Genomic DNA, 21650 nt, shown 5'->3' on the forward strand with positions numbered 1-21650 from the left:
GTGTTACTGTTGATTTCCACTTTCATAGCTGTGAGCATTTGCCTTATGTATTGAGGTTCTCCTATATTGGGTGCATATATATTTATAATTGTTATCTCTTCTTGGGTTGATCCCTTGATCTTTATGTAGTGTCCTTTCTTGTCTCTTGTAACATTTTTTATTTTAAAGTCTATTTTATCTGATATGAGTATCACTACTCCAGCTTTCTTTTGATTTCCATTTGCATGGAATATCTTTTTCCATGCCCTCACTTTCAGTCTGTATGTGTCCCTAGGTCTGAAGTGGGTCTCTTGTAGACAGCATCTATATGGGTCTTGTTTTTGTATCCATTCAGCCAGTCTGTGTCTTTTGGTTGGTGCATTTAGTCCATTTACATTCAAGGTAATTATTGATATGTATGTTCCTATTACCATTTTCTGAATTGTTTTGTTTTTGCTTCTGCAGGTCCTTTCTTCTCCTATGTTTCCCACTTAGAGAAGTTCCTTTAGCATTTGTTGTAGGGCTGGTTTGGTAGTGCTGAATTCTCTTAGCTGTTGCTTGTCTGTAAAGCTTTTGATTTCTCTATCGAATCTGAATGAGATCCTTGCTGGGTAGGGTATTCTTGGTCATAGGTTCTTCCCTGTCATCACTTTAAATATATCGTGCCACTCCCTTCTGGCTTGCAGAGTTTCTGCTGAGAAATCAGCTGTTAACCTGATGGGAGTTCCCTTGTGTGTTATTTGTCATTTTTCCCTCGTTGCTTTTAATAACTTTCCTCTGTCTTTTTTTTTTGTGAATTTGACTACTCTATGTCTTGGCATGTTTCTCCTTGGGTTTATCCTGCCTGGGACTCTCTGAGCTTCCTGGACTTGGGTGGCTATTTCCTTTCCCATGTTAGGGAAGTTTTCAACTAGAATCTCTTCCAATATTTTCTCGGGTCCTTTTTCTCTCTCTTCTCCTTCTGGGACCCCATAATGCGAATGTTGGTGCATTTAACGTTGTCCCAGAGGTCTGTTAGGCTGTCTTCAGTTCTTTTCATTCTTTTTTCTTTATTCTTTTCCGCATCAGTGATTATCACCATTCTGTCTTCCAGGTCACTTATTCGCCCTCCTGCCTCAGTTAATCTGCTATTGGTTCCTTCTAGTGTATTTTTCATTTCAGTTATTGTGTTGCATATCTCTGTTTGCTCTTTAATTCTTCTAGGTCTTTGGTAAACTTTTCTTGCAACTTTTTGATCTTTGCATCCAGTCTTTTTTCAAAGTCCTGGATCATCTTCGCTATCATTATTCTGAATACGTTTTCTGGCAGGGTGCCTATCTCCTCTTCATTTAGTTGTTTTCCTGGCATTTTAGTTTGTCCCTTCATCTGGTACAAAGTCTTTTGCCTTTTCATTTTCTCTATGTTTCTGTGGCTGTGATTTTCAGTTCCACAAGATGAAATACTGCTGATACTGCTTGATAGTGCTGCCTGCCCTCTTGTGGAGGAAGCTGTCTAGGAGGCTGGTGGGTGCTTCCTGATGGGAGGGACTGATGGTGGGTAGGGCTGGGTGGGTGGAGCTCAGTGACACTTTAATCTGCTTGTCTGCCAATGGGTGGGGCTGTGTTCCCACCTTGTTGGTTGTTTGGCCTGAGGCTACCACACTGGAGCTTACAGGCTCTTTGGTGGGGCTAATGGCGGACTCTGGGAGGGCTCACACCAATGAGCACTTCCCAGAACCCCTGCCACCGGTGCCCTTGTCTCCTCTGTGAGCCACAGCTGCCCCCCACCCCCCTCTGCAGGCAACCCTCCAACACCAGCAGGTAGGTCTGGTTCAGTCTCCTTTGGGGTCACTGCTCCTTCCCCCTGCGTCCTGTTGAGCACACTTTTTTGCGTGCCCTCCAAGAGTGGAGTCTCTGTTTCCCCCAGTCCTGTGGAGGTTCTGCAGTCAAATCCCTCTGGCTTTCAATGTTTGATTATCTGGGGATTCGTCCTCCCATTGCTGGACTCCCAGGTTGAGAAGCCTGATGTGGGGCTCAGAACCCTCACTTTAGTGGGTGGACTTCTGAAGTATAAATGTTCTCCAGCTTGTGAGTCACCCACCCAGCATTTATGGGATTTGATTTTAATGTGATTGCGCCCCTCCTACCGTCTCATTGCAGCTTTTCCTTTGTCTCTGGGTGTGGGGTGTCTTTTTTGGGAGTTCCAGTGTCTTTCTGTCGATGATTGTTCAGCAGTTACTTCTAATTCTGGTGCTCTTGCAAGAAGGAGTGAGCGCACGTCCTCCTAACTCTGCCATCTTGATCAAGTATATCAGAATTAACCATTTCAAAGTGAACAATGCAGTAGCATTAGGTACATTCACAATGTTCTGCAGCCACCACCTTTACCTGGTTCCAAAACATTTCCATCCCTCCAAAATGAATCCCCACACCCATTGGCAGTCACTCTCCATGCCTCCTGCTTCCTAGCACCGCCCCCACCCGCAACCACTCATCTCCTTTCTATTTCTGTGGATTTACCTATTCTGGATATTTCATATTAGTTGAATCATATACTATGTGGCCTCTTGTGTCTGGCTTCTGTCACCGAGCTTGATGTTTTCAAGATTCATCCATGCTGTGGCCTGTGTCATTTCTTCCTTTTTACGGCTGAATAGAGTTTCCTGGTATGGATTAGACTACAGTTTATTCATTCATCCGTTGATGGACATTGGGTTGTTTCTAACTTTTGGCTTTTGTGTATAGCGCTGCTGAGAACATTCATGCGTAAATAATTTTTTTTGTTTATTTCTTTGTTTTTGTTTTTTGTTTTTGCCACTCATGAGGCTTGTGGGATGTTAGTTCCCTGACCAGGGATCCAACCTGGGCCCTCAGCAGTGAGAACACAGATTTCTAACCAATTGACTGCCAGGAAATTCCTGTAAATAACTGTTTGAGTATCTGTTTTTAACTCTTTTGGTAAACAATTATACCTAGGAGTGGAATTGCTGGGTCATATGGTAATTCTGTTTGACTTTTGGAGGAAACATTAGTAATATTTTAATGTAAGATTTTTAGAAAATCAAAATTAAAAAAATATTCACAAAGAGCAAGATACCAAATTTTAAAATAAGGACAGGATGCAGCCCCGCACCTCCCTCACCTACCCCAGTGCTCGTTCGGTTGTACAGCATTCTCATCCAGTATCTTCCTGATTTCCCTGTTGAATGTGCTTGAGATGACTTAGTTGTTGCTTACATTTGAGCCTTCTGAAACTAAATATTTTAACTGCTCTGTTAATTTTTTTGTGTTGTCTTTGGCCTTTAACTTTTCTCTCTTAATGCTGTAAAGCATTATTTTGTGAACTGCTACAGAAAATTCATCTATCAAACACATGCAGAAATGAAATGAATAATTCTGGTAAACAAAAATATTAAAGAGCTTTAGAGCACCACTTGTGAAAATTACAGCTTGAAGATCACAAGAGGCTCAAATGAAAAGCCCTCAAGGTAGGTTAAAAGCTGGAATATGCCTCCTCGAGAGAGGTACTAAGCACAGAGGGGATACTTGGACAGCACAAAGGGGTAGTCTGGCTTAAATGGGAGTTTTCAACTGTAATGATTATGACTTCTAAAGTCACTTATAACAGAGTGCTTATGCTTTGGGCTAATGATGCATGTAAATAGGGCCGGAAGGAAGGGCACTTAAGAAGCAACAAACCAGCCTCTCTGTGCTTGCTACAGGAGATTTTCTCTTTTGGAGACACCCTTTGAACTTGGAATCCAGCGAAGCGCAGAATGGTAGTAGCGTGGCTGTTTAGGGTGGTAAAGCAGCTGTGGCGTTGAACACATAGAAAATATTATAAATCTGTCATTTGACAGATGTATCTTGATCCCCCCAGGATGAGCAACACATGGTGTCAGGTGCTGGGGGAAGTAAAGGGGAGCAAAATTTGACCCCCAAATATGTGTCTTCGGCCTAAGGATTATTTTAGGCTGATTATTTTAAAGAAAAAGCAGATATAGTGAAAGCTCTGAAAACTGAATAGAAGTTGCCCTTTTTAAGAGACATTTACATTTATAAGGGAAACCTCTACTTGTAAAGGTGTCTCCTTCTTTGTACCAAGGAGAGACTGATGACTCTAAATCTCTGGAACCTCTTCTAAATGGAGAAGGCAGTGACTTAAATCTGTATAACAACCTCAGCCTTGATTACTGTGCTTTGCCTGGTCACCTTCCACAACCGACTCCCCCACAAAAACATATTTTCTCTTTAGCTGGAGATGGTATTGAAGGTGGCAGCTTGGGCTATTTTGAAGAGTTACTCAGTTTTCCTGGGTCTCTCCCATGTACACAGTAGGTATACATGTTATTAAACTGAAACCAAGCAGGACCCTGCAGGGCCCTCCCAGGTACAAAAGCCTTTCCGTGTCCTCTGTTTCTTGTTTGTAGAGAAAGACTTTAGTCTCCTAAGTTTTCCCTGAGTTCCAAAGAGCAGACACAAGCAGTTACTAATTGGGGAAGTGAGAGGATGCAGAAACAAAGGAAAAACAGTCGGGAAACAATAGTCCTAGTTGCTCCTCAAGGGATAGATATGACAAGCAGACCAGGAACTAAGACCCTCCCCCCTGGTGATGGCTGGTGACTACATACTGAGCACAAGCAGTAGACCCCAGACTGGTTGGAACCAGGTTGATGATGTTGCCTACCGAAACATTACCCTGTCACCTCCCCACACACCAGTCAGAGAACTGTGCACGAACTGATCATGCACGCCTTTACCCATTTTGCCTTTAAAAATCTTACACCCAGGCCAGCCAGTAACATGGACCTGAGATCAGCCTACATCTCCCATCTTCTCGGCTGGCGCCCTCTCAATCAATAAACCTTTCTCTGCTCTGAACTCCAACATTTCTGTTTGTTTGCCCTCAGGACACACAGGCACACAATCTTGGGTTCAACAACAAAACTTGTTTGTTTTTCTCCTGTTAATCTGTCTTTTATTACAGAAAGCTCTCAGCCAAGAACCTAGAAGGGTAGAGGGAAAATGATTTTTCTTTCCCTGCAGAAACAACCTGCCTTCTTGTACCTGACCTTCTCTTGGGGGAAGGCAGGCTTTAAACAAATCTATAGGAAAACAAGCATTTAATTATAATTGTGATATGTTCAGGGAGCTATGAGGGTCAAAGAATAAGGACAAAGAAACTTACTAGAGAGTGTAAAATGGGATCCTATGACAAACTAGGGAGCCAAGGAAGGCCTTTTGAGCAAAGCTGGTGTTTTACACAGATTTGTGCCTGTGGTCACACAGTGCAAAGATAGTGGGCAAAGAGCTCTGAGACCCAGCGGGGGTGTGGTTTCCCAGACTGGCAGGCAGTTGGGTGCGTGGTGACACTGTTTCACTGGTGTCATCACCTGCTTGGTATCAGCCCACACCTTTCCTTGATTGAAATTTGGGTTGGACTGAAGCTGAAGGGACTCAGCTTTTTTTGTTTTCTCCATAAGCTCTCCAGCTCCATTCCTAATTGGCACTTTTGTTGTTGTATTTCTTACTTGGACTTTCTGTTTTGTTGAAGTAAAAAGTACCAGTTACATACACATCTATGCTCTGTTAAGGTCAGTGCTAGACATTGACAGTCATCAGTTTCCCTAGAGTTGAAGTTCTGCACCCTGAAGATGCCGTACAAGATGAGGGGAGATACATAGAAACAACACCAGAAATCCAGAGTTCGTGAAATATTGCCTGTGAGTTCTTTTTTGTGTTAGTGTCTTTGGGGTTTGGTTGAATTTCTTGAACGGAGCATGAAAGAGCTCAAGATCATGTAGCAGCAACATGTCTGGATCACTCTCTCCCTAGGCTGCCAAGCGCTTTTGAGATTCTCCCTTCTAACTCTTTCATTTCACTTGTGGATGAGGAGATGTGGGATTCTTTCAGTCTGCAAAATAAAACCACACGTGTATTCTCAGGGTCAGTGGTAAGGAAGCAGGCTCTATACGCATCATTAATCTGAGCTAGCCAGAAAGTTAGCTTTGGGGAAGTGACCAGCCTCTTAGGTTCTTTCTGAGGTAGGCTTTTCTTGTGTGATACCATTATTTGATTAGTGTTTACATTTGAATATGGGTTTATTAATAAGCCAAATATAAGGATGAGCTGCCATTTTGCATATATCACTGCTTCTTCTATTAGTAATAATCAATAGGTGAGCCAATTTGAAAAACAGCTAATTCTGTTGTGACTCACACTGCCCTTGAACAAAGCAACTGGATTTCCATCTTTGTTTGGGTTTGCTAAACATCAAGGTTTTTCACTGGTCTAGTGGATATCCTACCCTATTTCTACATAGGCTTTCCATGTGGGACGTACTAGGCGCTCATAGAAATAGAAATTGAACTTGTTGAGCTGCTTTTTGCTATGCAACTTTTGGTCTTTAAAGTTTATGTCCATGAATGCCTCTAAAAGATAGTAGCAAATTCTGTGGGGCCCACTTTCTATCCCTGAAGCTTCTTTGGTATTACATGCTTCCTCTGAGAAGAATACCAATGTAAAGCTGGGAAATCCAGTTGGGACAGTTTGGTTATATAGTTCATTTTTAGCCTTAGTGGTAAGTTTTATACTTCCCATCTTTTTCTTGAACAAGAAATTGCTTTGCAAATAGAATATTGCTTTAATCTTTTTTTTTTCTGGGGGAGATTAGGCTTTCAGTTAACGTGCTGGGAGTGTTGTGTAGAGTAAGATAAAAGCCTAGAACCTGGGGATTAGGGCCAGTGTCCCAGCAAACTAAATTTTTTCACACTGAATCACCTTTTCAAGGGGATCCTCTGAATTAGAGAAACCTCATCATGTGCCACAGGCCAGGATGATGAGACTACTTGTTATAACAGTCACTTCTGTAGAGAATTTAATGGTAAGCAGTCAACATTTAGTTAATTTAGATTATCTACACTTCTGGAGTAGCAATTTCTGAATTTATTTGCACAAGTATATATTATTTTAGTGTGCAGCTTGAGAAGTATGAAGACTCAGAACTGATTTTCAACCCAGAATGTGACTTCTTTGTTGCCACCATTGATTCTTACCCAGAAGATTTCTGATAGGATGAGAGTTATTCATGGCTTTTGAAACACCTTTGCTTTTCTGAGTGAGTATCACAACTCTATGGTTTTATATCGTAAACTAGATGTTTTTCTTCTATTCCCCATTATCTTTATCTTTTTGTTCCAACATTCCTAGTATAATTCTTTACTTGAGTTAAAGGGAGATGTGTTTTAAACTGTTTAAGAATGAAAAAATAAAGAATATAATTACACATTCTTTATCGTTCAAAGGAGGCACTATCTAAAGTAGGGTGGTGGTAGGGGAAGCGGCAAACTGGCCACAGGCTAAACTCTGCCTACTTTTTAAATTAAAGTTTTACTGACACACAGCCACACACGTTCCTTTACATATTGTCTATGGTTGTTTTCATGCTACTATAGCAGAGTTGAGTGGTTGCCGCAGAGACCCACAAAGCCTACAATATTTACTATCTGGCACTTTACAGAAAAAGTTTGTTGATTACTGATCCAAAAGATGCAATGCAAGAAAAATTATTTACAAGTCTCCAATGGAAACTAAGTTTTAAAAATCTTTTTTCTATATAGTGAAGATATTTTTTCTCTCTTTTTTTTTTTAATAGATAGAGATTTAATGAGAGGACAATTAAAGGTCTGAAATAACTGAGGAGGCTGCAAAGCATTTCCTTGGGAAAATACAATCTTGAGAAATCCTTAGGGCCTGAATTGACAGTGAATTACTCTATTCTCTTCTTTTATTCCTCTCAGGAATTCCTCTCAGGCTCCCAAACACAGGCCTTTAAAACTTAAATTTTCCAGATTAAGATTTCCTAGACTTTGTAGGTATTGTAAATGCGTAGTTCAAAACTCTTGTGACAACAAGGCTGTGGTTTTAAATCCTCATATGATAATCTTTTTGTTTGATTGTTTATGTGTGTTTCACTGCCTATGAAGATAGTCTCTTAAAAAGGTTTTAAAAGAATTCTTGACATGAGGTTACAAATTGAAAGGTTACAGAAGAATCTTTCTTAAAGCTCCATCCTTAGCCACCTTGTTCCCTTCCCTGGAGAGCATATTATCAAATGGTTCTGGGTTCTTCCAGAGACATATCATGTAAAGATTATTATTTTACTATAATATTTAAACAGCATTCTTATTTCAGATGTGGTTATATTTATTTAGTAAAAAAAAAAAGTAATTATGAGAAAAAATGTACAAGGGAAAGGTCAATTCTTAGTTCAGCTTGTCACAGATATTGTGCACATGCTATGGGCCCAACCCTGAATTGATGCAGCAGAGAATATGGAAAATCCTATAAAATGTGGTCTAGCTGGGCCTAATACAGTGCTTGAATCAAATCCTGATGCATGGGCTTCCCTGGTGGTGCAGTGTTAAGAATCCGCCTGCCAATGCAGGGGACACGGGTTTGATCCCTGCTCCAGGAAAATCCCACATGCCACGGAACAACAAAGCCCGTGCACCACAACTATTGAGCCTGTGCTTTAGAGCCCGTGAGCCACAACTATTGAGTGCATGTGCCACAACTACTGAAGCCCATGTGCCTAAAGCCCGTGCTCTGCAACAAGAGAAGTCATGGCAATGAGGAGCCTGCAAACTACAAAGAAGAGTAGCCCCTGCTCGCTGCAACTAGAGAAAGCCCGTGTGCAGCAATGAAGACCCAAGACAGCCATTAAATAAATAAATAATAAATAAATTTAAAAATCCTGATGCATGAGTAGGAGTTGAGTAGATGCATCTTTGTATTATAAACGCTGGCAAGACCAAAAACTTCCCAAACCTGGGAAAGAAAACAGACATCCATGTTCAGGAAGCACAGAGAGTTCCAAACAAAATGAACCCAAGAGGGTCACACCAAGACACACGATACTTAAAATGGCAAAAATTAAGGATGGAGAATCTTAAAGGCAGCAAATGAAAAGCAACTAGTTACATACAAGGAAACTCCGCTGTCAGCTGACTTTTCAGGAGAAACTCTACAGACCAGAAGGGAGTGGCATGATATAGTCAAAGTTATGAAAGGAAAAAAACCTACAATCAAGAATACTCTATCTGTCCAGGCTATCATTCAGATTTGAAGGAGAGAGTTTCACAGACAAGCAAAAGGTAAAAGATCTCAGCTAAATCACTAAACCACTTTACATGAAATGTTAAAGGGACTTCTCTAAGCAGAAAAGACCACACTAGAAATATGAAAATTACGAAAGGAAAAATCTCATTGGTAAAGGCAAACATACAGTAAAGGTGGTTTATCAGCCACTTATAAATCTAGTAGGAAGGTTAAAAGACAAAAGTAGTAAAATCATCTATAATGCACAATAAGTAGTTAAGGAACACACAAAACAAAAAGATATAAGATATGATGTCAAAAACTTTATAGGTGGATGAGGGGAGTAAAAATGTCAAGGAACCTAAGAAATTGTCAACTTAAAATAATCATATCTATATCTGTCTGCCTATCTATCTATCTATCTATCTATAGATTGTTATATATGAATCTTATGGTAACCACAAACCAAAAATTTATAATACACACAAACCGGAAAGAAATCCAAACATGAAACTAAAGATAGTCATCAAATTACAAAGAAAGAACACAAAGCAAGAAGAAAGGATAAAGAACTACAGAAACAACCAGAAAATAATGAGCAAAATGGCAATAAGTACATACCTATCAACAATTACTTAACTTTTTAAAAAACATATATTTATTTATTGGCTGTGTTGGGTCTTCGATGCTGCACGTAGGCTTTCTCTAGTTGTGGCGAGTGGAGGCTACTGTTCATTGTGGTGCGCAGGCTCCTCATTGAGGTGGCTTCTCTTGTTTGCGGAGCATGGGCTCTAGGCGCATGGGCTTCAGTAGTTGCAGCACACAGGCTCAATAGTTGTGGCTCACGGGCTCTAGAGTGCAGGCTCAGTAGTTGTGGTGCACGGGCTTAGTTGTTCTGTGGCACATGGGATCTTCCTGGAGCGGAGATTGAACTGTGTCCCCTGCATTGGCAGGTGGATTCATAACCACTGCACCACCTAGGAAGTCCCTCAATAATTACTTTAAATGTAAATGGACTAAGTGCTCCAATCAAAAGACATAGACTGGCTGAATGGATACAAAAACAAAACCCATATATATGCTGCCTGCAGGAGACTCACTTCAGATCTAAAGACACATACAGACTGAAAGTGAGGGGATGGAAAAAGGTATTCCATGCAAATAGAAATGAAAAGAAAGCTAGAGTAGCAATACTCATATCAGACAAAATAGACTTTAAAATAAAGATTGTAATAGGAGACACAGAAAGACATTTCGTAATGATAAAGGGATAAATCCAGCAAGAAGATAGAACTATTGTAAATATATATACACCCAACATAGGAGCACGTAAATACATAAAGCAAATATTAGCCAGTGCTATCCAAAAAATAAAATGTGAGCCACATGTAGTATTTGAAAATTTCTAGTAGCCATATTAAAAAGTGAAATGAAACAGGTGAAATTAACTTTAGTACTATATTTTACTATTACAATATATATGTAAATATAATTTCAACATGTAGTCAATATAAAATTGTTAATGAGATATTTTACTGTTTTTGTTATATTAAGTCTTTGAAATTTGGTGTGGATTTTACATTTACAAGCACATCTTAGTTCAGACTAGCCAAATTTAGAGTGCTCAATAGCCACATGTGGGAATTGCTTTAGTATTGGACAGCACAGCTCTAGATTCTGTATAAAGGGGATGTGCACATCCACCACTTGCTCATGGTGGAATCCCTGGGTGTAATTCAGAGAGCACAAGTATACATATTAAAATAAGAAAGCATCTCCTATTTAGTTATGCATATTTTTGTGTTTGGGGTGAAACCAGTATAGTATAGTCATGTGTGAGGCTTCCTATTGGATTTGGCAATCTGTCATCTGGCTGGTTTCTTCTGGTGGCTCCCCAGGTGCCCGAGCCCTGCACCTGCCTCTGTTTTTTGAGAAAGTGTTTGCTTCTCTCTTCTTTAGAGCTCTCCAGATACTGAATAGTGAGGAAAGACACAGGTTAGTTGGTTTTGCTTTTCTAGCATTTCCCACTCTCTACCCAGGACCATTGTAGGGGAAATTTACTTGGCAAGTTCTTTCAAATTCCCCTTAAATAACATTTGCAAGTAGTGAGTATTTTCTCCAATCAAAGAAAAAGCAAAATGTATTGATTGCCAGTGTTGTACTTCTATATTTTGTCCTTGATTTGGGTATAGTTTAGAAAATAGCCAGACACCTCCCCCCGCCCAAGTCAAAGCTTCGGATGGAAGTTACTGTTGATCAGCAAATATGGTCCTTCTAATCATTAGGACTGGAGAAAAGGGAATTCTTCAGAAAGAAATGTTGAGCCAAATGGATAATTAAAAATTCATCAAACATTTTTTGAGTCAAATTTGCCAGTAGGGTGCTAGACAGTAGACTTCAAGCCCTATGTTCAGATAATTCAGTCTGTTGTTAGGACAGACAGGAAGAGATTCACACATGAGTAACACCTGAGTCTTTCAAGAGTTCTTTAACGGAGGGATAGAATCATGTCATAGCATCTTACTTGGGAGGTGATGACATGTATGTGAGGCTTTTTGCTTTACTGAGAGAAGCTGTACACACATGTGAACATGTACAAGGATGATTTCTTCCAACCTAGGGTAGAGTTGGGTAGATTTATGGAATTGTGACATGTTTTATGAAGGGGTTTTTAAATAGCAATAATGGGGCTTTCAGCTGTTGAATGATGAACAGTTGGAAATGCAGTCGTGCTCTGCAGTTGGGAGTTAATTAGATTTGTAAATTGCACTAGAATCCCTTTCCATGGCTCTCATGATTCCTGTCTGTTTCTGGCTTGATAACAAATAATTGCATATTAGTATAATTCTTTTCTAATCTAAAACAGAATGAAGGCAACCTAGGAAGCCTGCAGCGGGAAGGGAGCCCCTAACGCTAATGATGTAATCAAAGTTGTTTTAAAATGGCAGTTAATAAAGGAAAACTATGATTGTGGACTAGAAATTCTTCAAGTGGCTGCGTAAATGATGTCTTTCTTAATTTAGAAGTGAGAGTTAATATTTATTGGGCGTTTGTTTTAAATTTAGCATATAGTCTGGGTCTGTTGATCTTGACAGCACATCTCAGTGCAGACTAGCCACATTTCTGGTCCTCAGCAGTGGTTCTCTGGTATGCTAGACTCTGTGGCTGGCCACACGGAAATAAGAAGCTTGATGTCCAGAATAATCCTTAGTAAAATTGTATGTGTGATGTTACTTCCGTCTTTACGAATTAGAGGAAATTGAGGGCAAGACTAACCCAAGCTTCCCGTTTGTATCCTGCAAAGCTGGGATTCACCAAAGAGCCAAAGCCTGTTCTTGGAGAAGTGCTACTTTTCTATTTAAGAGAAATGGGGCTGCATTCTCACACAGAATACCACTAGCCCAGACAGGGGTAAAGGGCCTGGCCGGGGTGGCAGCCCTGGCAAACTACCTCTCAGTCAGGGTGTGGTAGTACTTTCCTACATCCCTTTTCTCTGTGTTTAATTGGGAGCCATACAATATGGATTGGCTAGTTTGGGAATGGCAGTTATTTGCTCTTGATATCTTTCTTGGTCTTATAGAAAAGTCCAGTTTAAGCTCAATTCTGGTCCCAGGCAGAAAGAATTCAGAAAGAGCATCAAAAGAAAAGTAACTTGTAACCTAGAATACCAAATGGAAATATAGTACAAGTCAGGGAAACTCTTGAGGTCTGTTTATTTTGTCTTGTTTTCTTTGACTCCTCGATTGCAACTTCACTCTTATGCTGCTCGTAGAAAGTCAGGAAGGCAACTCTGATAGCACTTCACGGGTTAAACCACTTAGAATTTAAACCCTAGAAATAAGGTTTATTGTGAAGGCAAAACTGCCTTTGGTGGGATTCCACAGCTGTGAGGAAATGTGGAGTGCCTGCCCACTGGTCAACCCTGTCAAGATACTTTATTTATTGCCCACACCTGAGGTTTTCTTTAGCTCTAAGTCATTTGATTTGCAAAGAAAATAGCAAAGTAGGTAAATATGGTGGCATATACTCATCGTGTAACTGAAAATGTCTTTTCTTGTCATAAGATATCCCTTTTTTCCCCTAAGAGACATACCTAGAAGTGACCTTATTATGCAAAGGAGCAAATCTGGCTGTTGAAAACGTTTAAAGCGCCTTTGCCATACCTTATTTAATCTTAGGAAATCCTATTTTACGATAGTAATCAAAGTGGTAAAATTTATAAATCGCTTATGTGTAATAGAGCTGCATGAAAAGTAGGAGAAGTATAAATTGTTAATATGTAAAATAGCTGTATGAAATCACTTTTGAAAAAGCAATTCTTTGAGAAAACATTGGGAATATTAACAATGGTTATCTTTGGGTGATAGGAAATACAGGTGAATTTTTTCCTTGTTCTAATTTCCTTTATTTTTAAAGGGTCATCTAGAATGAGTCAGTAAAACATTTAACTTTTGTTGTTTATTTAACTTAAAAAGATCTCTGACAGAGAGCTTAGTTCATCGTGAATCTACATTCATGGCTCACTAGCCTCCGTGGTGAGTCCAAGGCCCCTGACTTTTTTCTTTTTTTGGTATCCCCTCTACCCACCATGTTCTTGAAAAGGTACAAATCCCTGAAACATTGACAGTGTTGTTTTATGCACGTGTTTATGTCTCATTTCTGTAAATGGTATTGTCCTACAATTCTTATTCTATTTTTTTACTGCTCTCCTTCAGTACCATGATTTTAAGGTCTATCACCACTGCCATTTGTATGTTTAGTTCGTTGCTTTGGACTGCCACGTAGTATTCCTCACTCTGCATTCATTATGTTTCCGTATGTATTTCTTGAGGTGCATCCACTGTCCTGCTACCACAAACAGTGCTGCAAAGGTTATCCTTGAACTTGTGCCCTAATGGAGCTATCTGCAAGTTTCTCTGGAATGTACAGATCCAGGAGTGGAATGGCTGGGCCATAGGAAATAGGCACACTTAACTGAGCCACGAGCAGCCCAGTTGCTTTTCTGGAAAGTGGCTGCAGCAGTCTGTCCACATTTCCATCAGCAGGTCAGGAGTAGGTTCCACCCCTGCCCGCCCCCCACCCCCATCCCTCCAATCCCCACTAAGTATTACCCACCTTTCTAATTTTTGTCGGTCTGATGGGTGCAAAGTGGTATCTTGTTGTTCTGACATTTCTCTGATTGCTGGTGATGTTAGCCATTCTGATTTCTACCTTTGTGAATCGCCTCTTTTTAATCTTTGTTTTTGTTTCTCTTTGATTTCCTGACTTAAAAAAATCTGTCTGCATCTATACGAGCTTATTGAGATATAATTCACACACCATACAATTTCCCCACTTAAAAAGCATTCATTGGTTTTTAGTATATTCACAATATTGTACAACCATCACCATGATCCATTTTAGAACATTTCATCAGCTCCAGAAGTGGCTGTCCCTTGAGCTCCAGGAGACACATTTAGGTTGCGTACTCCCTGTGACCTTGCTGATCCTACAGGCCTGGATGAAAGGTCTGTGGACTCTGGATACTGAGGCCCTGGTTTCTGCCTTCCACAGCTTGGTTGTTCAGCTTGCTTTTGATTGTGTCCTTCCAATGAATTCTCCCACAGCCCATGCCCTCACTTTGTGCTTACTGCCAGCATTGATTCCTGTTTGCTTGCAACCAAAAGAAAACTAAGTCATAAATTCGTACCTAGAGGAGGGAGTTTTGCAAGGAACAGACCCTGGAATGTGAAACTGATTGACTTGTAGTGAATGGTGGAGCCCTCCTTCTTTTCTATAATAAAGGGCAGCAAAACTGCTGATCAGACTATGGTTCATTTTTCCCTGGGACTGTGCACCTCCCTGTAAAATGTCTGGATGTTTCCCAGGGCGAGCTCCTTTTCTGCCTCTCTCAAGGTGCTTCAAGAAAGCACTAAGCTTTGGTGTACAGCGTCATTAAGAAAGCATATACCCTGGCTGCTGATACGACGTACCAAGGGTCTGTTGGTCATGCTCCCTTAGGAAGGGGGCTGCTAAGATGGTGCCACATATGGCAGGGGAACCCTTCCACCACCTTGCTCAGGTGGGGCCTTGGAAGACACTGGGTGAAGGAAATCCAGAGGACATAACCTGAGTTGATCAAGGACCTCCCTCTGCTGCCAGGAAGGCGAATCGACAAGTAGATACTTACTAAAGATGTGCCAGGAAGATCATGTCCATGCTTGGCATGTTGCTTTTCTTTTTTCCTTTTTATTGAACATTTTTGGTCCCTCCCTGCTTACATTATATAACAGATATTGTTCAGGCGACAAGTTGTAAGACCATGAGATGCCACATCTCATCCTGCCTGAGTCATGGTCATCACCAAGAGATACTTGACTTGGAAGCTGGGTGGGGAGACTGTGATTTTGAGTTGTCGCCTATTGGGAAGGGGGTCAGTTCATTTTTGGTTGTATGTGCCTTAGCTGTAGTAGGTGGTAGCATTTAAAAATATGCATAGGAGTAAAGGCGTGTGTGTGTGTGTGTGTGTGTGTGTGTGTGTGTCTATATCTATGCACAATAAACTACCAATGATAGACTGTGGTATGTGCACTTGTTATTTTGTCTTCCTAGGGAAGAAACCTATAGTCAGGTTTCTGCTGTGATAATGCTGCATAACAACTAACCCCCCCAAACCTCAATGGCTTAAAAAAACAAGCACTTATTTCTTACTTGGCTTCTGGCTGCAGGTTGGTTTCTGGTCTGCTCCATATATCTCCAGTGGCTACTCAAGGCCTGTTCTCATGTCCAGTGGCAGAAGTGCAAAAGAGACCAAGCCAAACCCTGTGAGCACAACTAAAGCCTCTGCTTTAATGCCATTGGCTAAGTCAGTGAGGGTTGGGATTTAGTCTATGCTCACAGTAAACCCCAGTAAAGGAAGGGGTTTACATTCTCTTTCAGTCCTTCTTCTTTTGAGAACTCAACCATGTGGTTTAAATGTTTTCTTTCTCCACAGATTACATCGTTATTGCTCAGTTGCCCACGTTAGAAGCTTAGGGTATAAGAAAAGGTCCAGATTGGGAAGGGAGGAGCATTTGTTCAGTTTTAGGTATATTGAGTTTGAGCTGACTATGGGATAGTCAGAGAGATGAGAAGACTGTTGACTTATACAGATTCAAAGCCAAACTATTATGGTTATTTTCTCACTCAAGTTCCTACAGGTTTTATGAGTGGGGCTGGTGACAAGTGTCACTAGTTTCTTAGAGTCTTGGCCACTAAGCTATCCTTATGATGTAACTCTTGTTAAGTTATTCTGGATTCTGAACCAAGACTGGTCCTGTTACCTTTCATATATAACTCTGTGGGTTATTAAATGTCAACATCAAAGTTCTCTGTGGGAAATTCCCATGCAGATTTTTTTAGTTCAGAGAAGTTATATGACTGAAGGGCATTAGCTGGTCATATTTTTCAATCTAAACCTGCTTTAGTGCACCATTTGTAAAGGTTCTCCTGAAAAAGGATTTTCTGTGTTTGTGTAAATATACTTGCGTCATCATATCTCATGCAAATTGTCTGTATTGATTAATGGTCTCTTGTTTGCTTCCTTTTGCTTGTTGTATTTATAGCTCACATTACTTATAATTGTTGGACAACATAATATGGACCAGATGGCTTCATTATTCTGCATTTCACATTTTGAATTTTAAATGTCATGTTGGACCACTTGTCAGTGGCCAGCTGTGTCCTGGAGGAGGAGATGAGGCCAGACCGTAGATCAAACATCCTGGGTCAGATACCATGGACAGTAAGTGCTGTTGAGGTGTTAGCATTTAAGGTTTCCTGTGGCCCTTCACTTGGATATTCAGACCAGGAGGCCAGGGAGAAAGAGACTGGGCGTCAAAGGGCTTCTGAACCACTCAGCTGGCCTATGTTCGCAATGTGTTTGAAAAACCCTTTACCAATAAGCTTGTAGAATCTATTATATATTAGGAATTGTAACCACAGATAGTAATATTTAAAAATACGAGAAACTTTCTAGGTGGCACAGTGGTTAAGAATCCGCCTGCCAATGCAGGGGACATGGGTTCGATCCCTGCCCCACGAAGATACCACATGCCGCAGAGCAACTAAGCCTGTGCACCACAACTATTGAGCCTGCGCTCTAGAGCCCATGAGCCACAACTATTGAGCCCATGTGCTGCAACTACTGAAGCCCACGCGCCTAGAGCCCGTGCTCTACAACAAGAGAAACCACCGCAATGAGAAGCCCGCGCACCACAACGAAGAGTAGCCCCCGCTCGCCGCAACTAGAGAAAGCCCATGCGTGGCAACAAAGACCCAACACAGCCAATAAAAATAAATAAATAAATAAACAAACAAATAAATAAACAAATTTATAAAAATACGAGTATCAGCCAGGGGCCTAACAGGAGGGATTGGTATGTTCAAATAGGATAACTGAGGAATGGTTCCTTAAGGGACCCAGAGAGCAGCTACAGCTGTAGGAAAGAGTGACTGGGCCACGGGTAGCCAGACATTTGGCTTCCCTGATGTGGGTGGGCATCATCCAATCTACTGAAGACCTGAATAGAATAGAAGGGCTAAGTAAGAGGGAACTCCTTCCATCTGACTGCTGAGCTGGGACAACAGTCTTTTCTGGTCTTGGACTCAGCTTAACACATCAGCTCTTCGTGGGTCTTGAGCCTATTGGCTTTTGGACTGGAACTTACATCATTGGCTCTCCTTGTTCTCAGGCCTTCAGATTCAGACTGGAACTACACATTAGCTTTCTTGGGTCTCCAGCCTGCCAACTCATCCTGCAAATCTTGGGACTTCTCATCCCCATAATCATGTGAGCCAATTCCGTATAATAAATCTCTCTCTGTGTCTCTGTCACACACACACGCACAGACACACACACCCTATTGATTCTGTTTCTCTGGATAACGCTGACTAACACAAAGGGCAAGGCAACGAATGCTGTCGCCTTTCTTAGAGGGACACATAGACGGTCCTGGCCAATAGACAGGGAAGGAGCTGAAGGAATAAATACTTAAATCTCACCCTTCTCTCTGGTGCTTCCAATTGGTTGAACTCACCAGGAAGTTCTAGAGCAATGGAGCCAGTGGAGGCAGTCTTTAAAGAGTCTGGGATACAGAGCAGGATGGAGAAGGATGAAAAGTGGGTCTAGAGGGGCTAATGGAGGCTTTCCAGATAATGTATCTAAAACAACCATTGTTACCACTTTCATATATAACCTCCCAGAGATATGCTATGCATACAAAAGCATATATGGTGATCTTGGTAATTTCCAGGATATTTCAAACTCTTCCAAAAATATCACTTTGATGGCTGCATAATATTAAAAATCCTTTTACTATGAAATAGTCTTACATAGATGTTACATTTATATAATATAAAAATAGTAATGAATGAAAGTCCTATGTATCCCTTCATCCTGCTTAAGAACTAGAACACTGCCAAAACTTCAGGACCACTGTGGGTGCCTCCCCAATTCCATTCCTTCCCATGAAGGGTAACCATTATTTTAAACTTTATTATCATTGCTTTGTGATAATAATTTCATTATATTTCTGAATATATATGTATTCCTAAACAATATATTGTCAAACTTTGTATGATTTTGGCATTTATGTAGTTTCAAATGTATTTGTGTAGTTTGCATGTAGACTTCTGAGAATTGATTTTTATAACTAACGTTATAACTTCGTGATTCATCCAAGTTGATGTATATTATTTAATTTTTGATGCTGTGTATTGTTCCATTGTGTGTATGCTAGAATTTGCTTATTTTACTGTCAATGGACATTTGTCATTTTTACCTTTTTATAGTATTGCTATCTAATTTCTGTCTGCATTTGTGCTGGAGATTCTCTAGGACAGATACCTGGGAGGAAAAAAAACTGGGTGACGGGGATTATCAACTTTACAAGGTAATACCGTATTATATTCCAAAGTTGTTGTTCTAATGTTCACACCCCATTGCCAGTGTATTAGTTTTGTTGCTCCATATCTAAACACCTTTAATCATGAAAAGATAACATGAATAGAGTGAAAGGGCAAGATATATAAGAAAAAATTTTCAACACATATATTGGACAAAGGACTGATATTCAGTTTATTAAAAATTGCTTCATGTCAATGAAATACAGACATCTCAATTTTTAAAAAATGGGGAAAAGACTTGAACAGATACTTCATGAAAAAGGATTTCTGAGTTGCCAATAAACATATGAAAAGGTGGTTACCTCATTAGTTCTTCAGGGAAATGCAAATTTAAGACCCAATGAGGGGCTTCCTAGGTGGCACAGTGGTTAAGAATCCCCCTGCCAACGCAGGGGACACAGGTTTGATCCCTGCTCCAGGAAGATCCCACATGCCACGGAGCAACTAAGTCCATGTGCCACAACTATTGAGCCTGTGCTTTAGAGCCCATGAGCCACAGCTGTTGAGCCCATGTGCTGCAACTACTGAAGCCCGTGTGCTCCACAACAAGAGAAGCCATGGAAATGAGGAGCCAGCACACCACAACGAAGAGTAGCCCCTGCTCGCCACAACTAGAGAAAGCCCGTGTGCAGCAACAAAGACCCAACACAGCCAATAAATAAATAAATTAAAAAAAAAAAAGACCCAATGAGAAGCCACTCTGTACTCCCCAAATCCTAGCACTAGGAAAACTGGTCATGCGAAGTGTTGGCAATGATGTGGAGACCAAAAACTCTTATTATTCTTTACTGGTGGTCATGTATCTCAGCACAATCACACTAGAAAATTGGTAGTATCTACTAAAGCTGAATGTGGGCATAGCTATAACCCCAGTTCCATTCCCAACAGAAATTCCTACAAAATGTCAGTAATAGCATTATTCATCAGAATCAAACACTGAAAATAGCGCAAATGTCTATCAAGAGTTGTATATACATGCAACAAAATGGATGAATCTCACAACTATGGGGAAGAATGAAAGATACTAGATACAAAAAAGAACATTTTGTATTTTTTTTATGTAAAATCCCCAAATGGGCAGAACTAACGATGGTGAGAGAAGTAAAGATGATTAGTTACCTTCAGGGAAGGTGATGACTTGGAGTACACATACTGGGGGCATTTGGGACTAATAATATTCTTTATCTTGTTCCGAAAATGAGTACATGGGTAAATTCATTTTGTGGAAATTCATTGAAGTGTGTACTTATAATTTCTGTACTTTTCGGTGCTTAAGTAACACTTCAGTAAGAGCTCTCTTGAAAATGCCATATGTTTGGAAATTAACAAACACATGTCTAAATGATCATGAGTAAGAAAAGAGATCATGTTGGAAATATAACAATAATGACAACATTATATCAAAACTTGCAGGTTAAGTCGTACTGTAAGGGAAATTTTAGTCTTAAATGTTTACATTGGAAAAGAAGAAAAGCTTATAAATATGCCTTGTGTCTAAATATAGCAATAAGAAGTTTTTTTTAAAAAAGGATAAAGAAAGCAATAATAGAAATAAATGAAATAGAAAACAAAGATACAATTTTAAAAAACTCAACAAAGAGCAAAAGTTGACTCAAGAAAACAAAAAAAAAAAAGAAAAAGCACAAATAAACAACTTTAAGGATGAAAAAGGAGGACATAGCTACAGGAGGTACAGCTATATCCCACTGTACAGATGTTGTTTTCCAAAGATCACCCTGCTTGGGGAATGTATATATTATGGAGGAACTTGAGTGGATGCAAACAGAGTAGTTAAGAGTTTGTTGCTTTAATCCAAGTAAGATGTAATGGTAGCTTTCATTGGGACTAGGGTCTTGCTTGGGGAGGACACACTTTCTAAGGTTATCCATTTACTGTCTTAACTTTTCTCCTAATATTTTTATTGTTTTATTTTTATACTTCAAACTGTAATCTTCATCTGTAATTTAAAAAAATATAGTAGGAGGTAGAGCTATAATTTTTTTTTTTTTCTGAATGGAAAACCATTTAACTTAATACAACTCATGTAAAAAAACCTTAATTTACAACCCCTTGTACATTGTTTCGTATTTACTTGAATCTATTTCTGAATTCTGCATTTGTTCTACCATGAATTTGTCTCTTCCTATGTGGATACTATACAGCAGGTTTTACAGTAAGTTTTAATATTTGGAAAGATAAATTACTCCCCTCAAAATTTGTCTTTAATTTTTCCTTGGTTTTACTTTCTTACATTTATTCTTCTATGTAAGCTTTAAAATCATTTCGCCCTTTAAAAAATTTCTATTTTTATGCTGATTGGAATGGCGTTTGTATATTAATTTTAGAAGAATTGACACTTGTCTTCCCTTCCAGAAACACGTTCTAACTTTCCATTTATTTAGGTCATCTTTTCTTTGCCATGAGTATAGATAATCAAAAGTCGACTGCAATTATATTCAGTATTTTATGTCTTTTATTTGACTATTTGAAAGTAATATTCATTTTGCATTATGCAATTTAACAAGCAAATAGTGCTCATTTAATCACTTAATAGTCTAAACATTTCCAACATTTCAAGTATGTCATTTTGAATATGGAAATTCTTCTTGCTCTGAGAATTACTGAACACCTCTGACTCATGATGAAGTTGAAGAGAAGGAAAAGTATTAA

At 39.8% G+C, this 21650-nt stretch overlaps 1 long non-coding RNA gene across 1 annotated transcript; it reads left to right on the forward strand.

The window, feature by feature from the left end:
• Window positions 1–5636: 5636 nt before the first annotated feature.
• LOC130841891 (uncharacterized) lies at window positions 5637–18517 on the forward strand. Its single transcript, XR_009050301.1, has 4 exons — window positions 5637–5680; window positions 6931–7074; window positions 16640–16818; window positions 17768–18517. It is a non-coding gene; the product is annotated as an uncharacterized LOC130841891 (long non-coding RNA).
• The last annotated feature ends 3133 nt before the right edge of the window (window positions 18518–21650 follow it).

Source organism: Hippopotamus amphibius, chromosome X, assembly GCF_030028045.1.
Source record: "Hippopotamus amphibius kiboko isolate mHipAmp2 chromosome X, mHipAmp2.hap2, whole genome shotgun sequence".
NCBI classification, from domain to species: Eukaryota; Metazoa; Chordata; class Mammalia; order Artiodactyla; family Hippopotamidae; genus Hippopotamus; species Hippopotamus amphibius.